This window comes from Gossypium hirsutum, chromosome D07, assembly GCF_007990345.1.
Source record: "Gossypium hirsutum isolate 1008001.06 chromosome D07, Gossypium_hirsutum_v2.1, whole genome shotgun sequence".
Lineage (NCBI taxonomy): Eukaryota > Viridiplantae > Streptophyta > Magnoliopsida > Malvales > Malvaceae > Gossypium > Gossypium hirsutum.
The window spans coordinates 38,487,189-38,498,784 of record NC_053443.1 but is presented as its reverse complement, the minus strand read 5'-3'; the positions used below and the strand labels follow the sequence as shown (position 1 = coordinate 38,498,784).

Sequence of the window (11,596 nt, the reverse complement as noted above, 5' to 3'; positions counted from 1 at the left end):
AGATTAACAAGTGAAATGAATGGAGGAATAGACTTTTCTTGAGGCTGTGAGGATAAGAGAAGGAGGTGAGGATAAGGATAAGAGATTAACAAGTCACTTTAGTCCAGTTATAAACAAAGTTAAAGCTTTCCAAAGATAAACTAGAACGGTAAATAAAAATTTGATGACTAGTGTTGCTAAGAAAAACTAACTGCTCAAGTTTGTTTACACTTTTGAAAAAATAGTCATAATCAATTATCCTTTCTATATCCTCGTTATTGTTTACAATGGATCTTTGAGAATTTTTTCTTTAGTGTTCATATTATGGCTTTCATCCATTCGTGATGTGTTATTTTTATTTTTTTTATGAAACTATATTATTATTTCTAATTATATACTTATGGTTTTATGTCGGTTGACATTTAAAATCAAAATAATAATAATAATAGATGGTAAAGACACGAAATTTTGTGGAGGGAGATAGTATCTTAGCAACAAAAGCTATTTGGGATGATGAGCTGACGTTGATATTTTGTGAACTTCGCGTGAATGAAGTCAATGCTGGTAATAGACCAACAACTCATCTAAACTCAAAAAGATGGGAAAATGTCATTGCTTTTTTTCCAGCAAAAACACAAAAAATTATGGAAAACCTCAATTGAAAAATAAGTAGGATACATTAAAAAAGGAATGGAAGTTATGGAGGGAGTGGCTTAAGGAATCTACAGGTATTGGATGGTGTTCATCTAAAAAGACGGTCGATGCTACCGAAGAATGGTGGGCTGCAAAAATTCAGGTTAGTGTTAACTTTATCATTATTTTAATGCATAAAGTTTATTGAAATTAATAATTTACAATTATAAAAATCTTAGTATAACATTTAACATGTTATGTAGGAAAATCCTGATTTTAAAGGATTTAAGAAGAAAGGAATTGAACCACGATTGAATGAGTTAATGTTGCAAATGTTTGGTGGCATTGTAGCCACTGGAGAGAATGCATGGGCACCTTCGTCTGGTGTTCTTCCAAGTGGGGTTCCTATGGGAGATGATGTACCTAATGAGAGATTTGGTGATTCAGATGAACATAGTAACGAGAATGAAGGTATTCCTCCTGATGAGGTACCATCAAACCCTTCTCATGAAATTCCTAATCGAAGAAAGCAAACACTTGGGGTTGTACACGATAAAGGAAAAAAATCAAGTTCAAGTAGAAAATCATTAAGAAATACCTTAACTACTCAGATTGAGAAATTGTGTGAGTATGGCTAGTCCAAGGAAGTTAGTGAATGAAATTATTTTTCCTCACTCTCAATATACTATTTCAAATGCAATGGAAGCTTTGCGTGATTTGGGAGATGAAATTCCAAAAAAAGATGAACTGTACTATTTTGCCACCAAAATGTTTCAAATACCGGTGAAACAAGAAGTGTTTTTGAACTTAGATCTAGATGATAGGGTTTGGTGGCTTCGGCGTGAGTATGCTGAACAAAATCCAATTGCATCATTTTCATCCTTGGTAGCAACATCCTCATTTCCCTTCCAACCATACCATCAACCACCTCAACCATAAGCTCCTTAGAATTATTATTGTAATATAACTATACTACTTTTTTATATGTAAAACTAATGTATTATACTTTTTATATTTGGAATTTTTATGCTATGCTTTTAATCAAAATTAAAAGTATAATAATTAAAATTAAAATTTTAAAAGAATATAAGAATCTTTGACATATTTAAGCTTATAATTTTACTCATTGTAAACCATGAAATCACCAAATGACCTCTTATTACATTGACCGACACTTAAAGCACCTACTATTAGAAACTTTAACTCTTAAATAATTATAAGATCATGTTAAAGCACAAGCAAAATCTCTGCTCAATCTCAAAGTCTAACCCTTGAGTCTTATAGGCAGTGTTTTACCAGGAAAAATGCTTTTACATTGCAAATCATATTACATTGATTGAAACAAAAGGACCTCAAATTCCTTTATTTGGCATATAAGCCACTGCTCAGAGAAGCTCGGCAGTGCAGGCTTATATAGGTATGACACAATGGAACCAAAAAAGAAAAAAGATGAATCTCAAAAGTTCATCAAGATTAGTAACCCACCACTCACTCCTTTAATAGCATTGCGCTGCATTGTGCCATTATTTTTGATGCCCTGGTAACAGAATTAGTCATGTAAAAATTCTCGATAGCTGCTTTGAATGGTGTCAAGTTTATCTCTTGGGTACAGTCTATACTCAACGAAGGTCCAAATGTAGCTGGCTCTATCTCATCCACGTTCAGTAGGTTTGGTGCTACGGTCCTCATCCTGGAGCGTAAGGATCCTAGTGTATCATAAGGTAAACAAATTCTAGAAACCTCAGAGAGTGCTCGAATGATCTTCCAATCATCCCTAGCATCGCCAACTGTAGGTACGGCGGGCAATGTTTGTTGAGTGCGGCCTTCTGTATTTTCATATGTACCCTCCTTCTCGCTGTATGCTGCTGAAGGTAGAATTACATTGGCACGATAGACGCTTCGGTCCCCATGGTGCCCCTGATACACCACAAAAGCATCTGCTGGAACTTTGTCCAAATTCACATCATCAGCACCCATTAGATACAAGAACTTCGCTGACTCAATGCTGTTGCTAGATTCTGGAACAAGGCCAAGGTCAAGGGCTGCAGCCTGGGCACCACTGAGAAGTAAAACATTGAATCCATTCCAGTCAGGTCTAATGACATTCCCATTCTTTGAAATGGTTTCAGCAGCATAAAATATTGCTTCTTTGTCCTCCCTCTCGAACAGTCCAGAGCCAACAATGATGGCTGGGTTTTTGGCATTAAAGATGGCTGAGCAGAAAGAATGACGTCCTTCAGCAATCTCAAGAAGTGTTTTTGGCCCAAAGCCAAGATGCTGGTAGTCATAGTTGAAGTCTGCAGGAGGACCAATGTAGCCTACCTTAGCATTTGATGCCCTAACGGTCTTGCGGATTCTGGCATTTATCATAGCAGCTTCATACCTTGGCTGAAAGTTACATAGAACTATATGATTATTATAGTCTAAAATCCAATCTAATGATACTATTCAGACACATTTTACCGTCCACGTAATAGCATCTTTCTTTTTTCTTCTTGGGCTTTGTATTTTTTCAGCTTAGAATGTTCAGCTCTATTGGTAGTATATTATAATACTGTTACAATCTTTGTGCTACTTGGGTTTTTTATTCTCAACATTTTTACTAGGAAACATTTCATATTTTAGCTTTTGTCAATCAAAGTCCTCTTTTTTAAATGAAAAGACAGTATGCATCCAAATATATTTGTTCAGTTTTGAAGAAAACATAACACCTATCGTGAAAGGGATTCAGATAGGTAATTGCTAACTATGCGCAACGTACGTAGATGAAACACATTGCGAAATTCACAGAGAATACATGCGACAAGCATAGAATATAAGAATTTGAGTTGCTAGAGTATTACCTGGGTTCCGACTAGAAGGAACACATCTGCCTTCTCAAGACCAGCAATACTGCTGTTCATAAGATATCTGTATCTCAGATCAGCACTAGGGTTTGTGCCGGTTCCTTCGCACCACACATTGTTTGATCCCATGCGGTTTAACAAATCTTTTAGTGCCATCATGGATTCAGCATCAGAAAGTTGACCAGCGATCCCAACAATTTCCTCGGGTTTAACGTGAAGGGCAACCTCAGCAACAACAGCCAAAGCATCGCGCCAGCTCACAGCCTTAAAGCGCCCATCCGCACCACGAATCATAGGGTCATTTAGCCTTTGCCTCTTCAAACCATCATAACAGAAACGAGTCTTATCTGATATCCATTCTTCATTTATATCCTGCAAAGGTCAGTGAAGCAGGGAAGAGATACTTATCATTATTTCCTAGATGAAACCTATGAACCCTATTTAGATTCTTTAAGGGAAGAGGGGGTGCCAACACCCCCCCCAAAAAAAAAACCCCTGCACTGCCCAAACAGACAGGACCTTAATTTTAAAAACTGGCAATTTGTTCAACAGTTCAAGTCACAGAATCATGTGAAATAAAATGCCAGCCATGACCATTTTGACTAGCAAAATTTGCCATTACCATAATGATCAGGAACTAGCCACTAAGGCACACAAATTTGCAACAAGAGAATGCTACCACATGAACAAGCCATTCTAAGACATCAGCAGGACTGTAGTAACTCTATCCCACATACGCCACTTTTACCTATCAACAATTTATCTTGCTAAAAAATTATTACGAAATGATAACATAAATGTAATCCAATAAAAGCCACAATAACAGTTTGGCACCAACATAACCCATCTTAAGCTATTTGTCACATCTGTGTGAGAACTAATAACGAGGTTGCTCATCTCATAACAGAAATAACACAGGCCTTCGAGTAACTGAGATGATAATAAGATCAAAAGAATTTAAGATTGACACAAAAGCAGTCAAAAAGATAGTTCATGGCATCAAGCCCAAGAAAAAACAAAGACGGTTCATTGCTTGATGGGCTTCAGAAAAAATATTTCTAGAAAAGGGTGCACTAAAAGCATCTTATGGAAGTTTACACTTTACCTCATTTAAACGTGGAAGGATACGCATAACCTCCGGACCTCTGCTGTCAATCCGAATATTGGATCCAACTGCATCAGTTACATCAATGGTCTCGGTTCCTTTCAACTCCCAGTTTCGGGCCTTGAAGGCAAAGGGTTTAGAGGTAAGTGCTCCAACAGGGCAAATATCAATTACATTTCCAGAAAGTTCACTTGTCATAAGCTTTTCAACATAAGTACCGACTTCTTCTCCACTACCACGACCTAACATGCCGAGATCCTGAACACCAGCAACTTCTGTTGCAAATCTGACACACCTGAAGAGGCCACAAAAAATTATTAGCCTCAAACTCAGACCTTTGGATTGTATAACAATGTGAAAGCTGGTAATAGATATTTCTCAAATAATCAAACCCTCAAAAGGTCACAAGGATTTGGCCCAAAAACTGCTTGTAAAAGATGTAAAAATTGGTTTGATACAAGAAGCAAAAAAAAACACTAACTAGGTAGGAGATTTTACATAAACTTGGTAAATCTATTTACGAATCATAAAGCCCAAACAAAACTTCATTTAGGGTAATTGGGTTTTTTTTTCCCCCAAAAGCAACATCATCAAGCATTTACAGGTGACATCCCTATCAAGGGAACTTTTATGATGAAAGCTTTAGAAAGTGGACTAATTGTGTAAATGTAGAAGATGCATCAGTCTAAGGTAATGAGGTAAACAAAATTTAGCACTGCAAATTGTATAGACCAACTTGATCACAATCTAACATAAACGATTGTAAATGTAGGACAAGAAGTGATTCAAAAGGTGCTCAGCGTATTAATTTGCAATATCAGCAATACTTGTGACAATCAAGAATCTTTTCTTCTGAATTGGTAATCAACACAATACACATACTCGGTTCCTATGAGTGACCACAAATGTCTAAAGTTAAAGGTGATCAATGCATATGGTTACTCTGAATAAAGTCTTAAAGATATGCAGGCATCTGTCGGAGTTCGGATTTCAGATCTTCTATTTCAGCCAGCTTGAAATCAAAAAATAAAAGAGATGGGAATATTTGGGGTTAATTTTTTACCTTGTACACTGAATGCACCGAGTCATGACAGTCTTTACTAAAGGACCAAGATTCTTGTCAACAACAGATCTCTTCATTTCAGTAAAACGACCGCGATCAGATCCAAATGCCATAGACTGATCCTGGAGATCACATTCTCCACCCTGATCACAGATTGGACAATCAAGTGGATGGTTCATCAGCAAAAACTCCATTACTCCTTCGCGTGCCTTCTTTGCCAAAGGTGTATCCGTCTTAATCTTCATTCCTATGTTATAGTCCCAAGCATAATTAAACAACACAAACCAAAAAGAAAAGGAATAAAACCCCCGAAGGTTAAATTGTTTAAAATCCAAGTAGGTAACAGGATGACAAGCTTGAAAGAAAATTATCACAAGGATTATTGTTTACAATCACATAAATACTTAGATATTAAGAAATTTTAAGTACAAATCTAGACACATTTGCATGCATTATTACTAAAACATGTAAAACAAAAATGAAGATGAAAACAAACATTTATGACTGAATTTATAAAGATCAAATCGATCATAATTCTGTATCTTTATGACGACTATATGGAACTAGTAGCAAGACATTAAATAACAGAGATTAAAGAGAATAAAATAGTATAGAATAAATTTGAGAACCCTAAATCCAAATTACTAGTATCCTGAAACACGTCAAAAATCTGCAAAGAAATTCAAATCCGTTCATCTAATTAAATTCAAACACACTAGTAAAATTGAGAAAACAAAATACAAAATATAATAATTGTTAAATTGAAACGCTAACCTGGGAGAGCAGGCATGGCGCAAGAGGCGACAGGCTTGGGGGATTTTTCAACCTCGACGAGGCACATACGGCAGTTCCCAGCGATTGAAAGTCGACTATGATAACAAAACCTCGGAATGTCAACACCAGCAATTTCGCAGGCCTGAAGAACGGTCATGCCCTTGGGGATTTTCACCGGGAAGCCATCGACGAAAACCTCGATGGCATCATCCGGGTTCGTGAATCCGTGCACCGCCAACGGGTTTCTTGGGTGGAGAAGGAGTGGTTTCTGGCTGCGGTGCTGCTGCTGCTGCCGATGAGGAGTCGGGGGATTGGAGCTCGGGTTTGGTGACGATGGGTCGGAATCTAGAGTATTGGGAATGGAGGATTCTTGACGATTTTAGGGTTCTTGAAGCTAACAAGCCTAAACCCATTTTTCTGGCAGCCCGAAGATAGCCTTAGCCTTTCCTTTGTTGGAGCTGTGAAGTGAGAGAAGGGAGTGGCGATTGGCGAGAGTTTCGATTGGAACTGTTGGGTTGAATGTGTGTCATCCACAGGCGTGTGATTCCCACAAGAACTCGGGCTTCAAGTTGACCCGTTTTTGTCTTCATGGAGTGGTTTAGGGGCTTACGAAACGTCGTCGTAGCTTACAGTACTCGAATGGGGGAACAAAGAGACCAAGCTCATTTCGAAGACCTATTTGAAGAAATTTTAGCTTAATCTTTTCAATTCACGTTTCCGTAAGCTTTCATATAAAGAAAGTAGGGATGTCGGTGCGGTTTCACTGGTCGCATCCCGCCTCACACCCAGGATGGGTACGAGTTTTACGGGTGGTGGGATGGGAATTAAGATAAATATTAGACTTATCGTGGTTATGATCTTGTACCTATATCATCCCCACCCACCCATCCCGCAAAATATAATAAGCATATTTAAAAATAAATATTTATAAAATTTTAATTTAATAATTATTTTAATAATATTTTATTAATTTATTAGTATTTAATTTTTGTATTTGTCTTGCATTTGAAGACATTTATGATATATTTGAGACATCATTTGTATTTAGATATTATGAAAGGATTTTAGTTTTTAAAATTTTTTAAACTCGTGTTGAAGTTATATTTTGTTTACCAATTAAAGGATCATGATGACTTTTTTTAAAATAGTGGCAGTAGAAATAATGTCACATATGTGATTGGAGTTCAGAGGACAAGTATTCCACACATTTTTCATAAAAACTTCAGTTTATATTTATTTAACTGATACTTATAAATATATTATATGAAGTGAGTCGCGAGGCAGATATGGTTTTAGTCTTGTGGGGCGTGGAGTGAGGATGGTTTTGGGTTTTGTACCCATAGCGGGTCGTTGGGCGAGGATGATGATGAAAATTCTTGGTGATAATGGGTGTAGGGGGAGCACCCGCACCCGCCCCGCCTAATTGACATCCCTAAAAGCAGTAAATATATTTTTAGATAAATTATTCCAAAAATATAATATGATAAGATGCTAATATTTTTAATTTTAATGTGAAACCAATACTTTTAATCAAAATATCTAATATGATACTAAAATTTTTAACAGCATCTTGTTATAGATTTTTCAGTATTTTGGTATATTAAGGCTCCATTTGTTTCACTGAAAATGGCTTCCGGAAAATGATTTCTGAAAAATGACTTACTTTTCTGGAAAAAACTAATATTTTCTGGTGTTTGGATGAATCTGTGTAAAATATTTTCTTTTGTTTGGCAGGTTCTTTAAAAATATTTCATAAAAGTCATCATACATTTGAGATTTTTTTTATTTTTTTATTGTTTAATTGAGTTTATTTTATATCTATAATTTTATATTTTACATTGTTTTTACATATATTAAAAATATTTTGTTAAATTTAAGTTCATTGCAGCGATTATTTTTTAGTTACATGACTACCAACTAAGTATTTTTTTATTTAAAAATGTGACTTTAACAAATTTGACAAAAAAAAATCAACAATGTCAGCAGTTGGACTTAATTTTCAAATCTGGAAAGTAGAGGGACTAAATTATTGAAAATAAAAGTATAGAAACTAAATTGCAAATTTGTGAAGAGTATATAGACTTATGACATATTTTAACATTTATACTACAAAATATTTATTATTAATATATTTATAATTGTAATAAATATTTAGTATTAAAATATTAATATTGATATTTTCAATAATATGTGAATAATATTATTTAAAATTATTATTCTTAAAATTTACTATTAAAATAAAATTTAAATATTAAATATTAAATAATTTATTAAATATAATAAATTATATTAATTATATTAATAATTTATTATATGACTAAATATAAATAATTAAATACGTATATTTAATAATACTAAAAAATATAATATTTTATATTAATATTTTAAATATTTTTAAAAATAAAAATAAAATTTATTATCAATATAATAATATTAAACTTGATTTAAGTTAATTTTTATATAAAAGTAAAATTATCTATTGAGGAGCTCTTTTCCGGAAAATGACTTACGTTCTTCAAAATGGTAAGTCATTCTACAAGGAAAAAGGTTTATTTTCTGTTGACATGTAAGTCATTTTCCGTTGACCAAGCTGTTTTCTGTAAAACAAAAATAGGAAAATATAAAAAAACATTTTCCATAAAACTTTATACATGTAAACAAACGGACCCTAAAATTCATAATCAAATACCAAAATTTTTAATGAACACCAAACTATTTAGAGAAATTTTATTAAAAATTTTGGTACTTGATTAGGAATTTGGTACCGCATTAAAAATTTTGATATCATACAAAAATTTTGTTATTTCTTCAAATATTTTAATATACTTTCAAAAAATTGTATATAAAATATATCAAAATTTAATGCATACTAACAAATATTGTTATACCAAAATTTATTTTCTATTTGATGTAACAATTATTTGATAATATAATATATTTAATCCGTATTTAAATATTATTTAAATATACCCAAGTATATATGACGATAGTACAATATATTATGGTATACCAATATATATAGTAATATATAACAAATTATACTTAATTTTGTATACCAAAATACAAAATTTCTAATTAAATACCAAAATATTTAAGGCGATACTGATGTTAGGGTCAATATGCACTATTTTTGTTCGTACATGTTTCCCTTCAAATTTATCTTCAAAATTTCCTTTTTTTTCCTCCCTGTGCGACCCAATAACCTGGACCAAGATTACTAAGGTCATACCAAAATTGCTTAGGGATGTTACTAGTTGATACGATACCAAAATTTTAAGTAAATACCAAAATTCTTAAGAACATCTTGTTTGAACTTTTAGCATAGAAAATTTTCTAACGAATACTAAATTAGAAATATTGACTTTGTTGTCTTGTTAGAAATATCGGTAATGCATTAGAAATTTGGTATCTGTTATAAATATAGGCATCTGTTAGAGATATTGGAGTTGCTTAGAGATTTTGGTATTCATTATAAATTTAAAATTTTTGTTATTGCATTAGAAATTTCGGTATTAACTTGTAACCAGTTGATTTGGTTAAACTTTTATTACTGATGAAATTAGATTTAAAATACCAATGATAGTTAAAATTTTTAAATAAAACATGTTTTCAGCGACAATTAATATATAGATATTACAAAAATTATGAATCATGAGTAAATTATTATAGGGAAGTGAAAAAGTGAATGATATTATCTTCTTTAACTACTTTTGGAATAGTTTTTGTTCCAATCAAATTGGTAATAACCACAACATTGTTGCCATTTTCTTCAAGAATAGCCTATTGGAGGAGAGATATGAAACAAATTCATTACTTTATCAACCGATAATAACTACATCCTAGTTTTGTCACAATAAGATTTATTCGATGATAAATCTCAATTAACTGACTTGACACTGATAAAGACCTCTAAAAGATCCTTTACATTGGTGATGCTCAAAACTAGTCTCCATATGATCTATCCTCCTCTTCGTCTTGGAGTCTTATCTCATATTTAATATAATAGTGCAACACTTCAAATTTCTAGTTTAGTAAATGGTAGTGGGAACATATATAGTGAAATTTTGATGAAATTGAAAACAAGCTTACTAATTGAGTTTTCTTTAAGGAATTAATAAGGCAAAGAGGAAAAGAAATTAGTAAGGATAAATGTGACTTTGAAACTTCAAAAAAAAAAAAGATTAAACTAATAATTGGAGAGAGAGAATATAGAGATTAAAGTGTAAATGAACTACTACATAAAAAAAGGTGGATTAAAAAAAATATTAACAAAGAGACATGGAAAATATATTGGCACATGGAAATTAAAACTTAAGGTATAGGTTAAGTTGAATAAAAGTAAAAAGTAAGACTAAAGTACAATATTCTTGTAAATAGATTTTTATGGTAAACTTAACATGAGAACTTTTAAGTGTTATTTTGAACTTTTCACAAGAACTATAATCAGAATTTTGAATTTATAAATAGGTGAAAGAGAATAAATTGTATAAAATTGTGATTCCACATCATTCCTATCATTTTTCGATAGGAGAACGACAAATCATATTTTTCCTCTTGAAAAAAAATTCAAATCCAACTAAAAATGCTAAAAATCAAGAGAAAAAATATGATTTGTCATTCTCTTATTAGAAAGGGATAGAGATAATGTAGAATCACAGTTTTATGCAACATTTTCTCAGGTAAAAATGTGAGTATTGTTGATAGGGATCAGGGGTTTAAAACAAAGACAATTTGATACGAGTCACAAAAGCCCAAATTCTTGAAGGCGAGGCCCAATAAGAAGATTCCAAGCCCAATCAAGAAATCCACCCATACTTAGTTGAAAATCAGGCCAAATTGTCAAAGTGGCCCAAGTTGTAAAGTTTTATTTTTATTTATTTATTTATTTATTTTATTTAGTTTAAATTTTTATATTCAGTCCAAGAGTCCCAAATAAAAGACCCTTGGCCGAATTTCCATATTAAAATAATTAGGAGTTTTTTTAGTTTTAGTTTTAGTGTTCTAATTAAATTAGGAAAACATTTGAAAGGCCTATTTATATGGCTTGGCCAGCCACCCTACATTACATTACAATTACATTGAAAATTTCAGATTTGATTTGAGTGAAAATTCTCTTTGAGTTCTTCAAGGATTTTCTCTTGAGTTTTCTTTAGAAGTTGTTTTAACAATCTTTTTGATTGTGGGAGCCATCTTCAA

General features: G+C 32.7%; 1 pseudogene; it reads right to left on the bottom strand.

Annotated features, from left to right (window-relative positions):
* Positions 1–1,802: 1,802 nt before the first annotated feature.
* On the bottom strand, positions 1,803–7,208 carry LOC107954764 (NADH dehydrogenase [ubiquinone] iron-sulfur protein 1, mitochondrial-like; annotated as a pseudogene).
* Between the last annotated feature and the right edge of the window lie 4,388 nt (positions 7,209–11,596).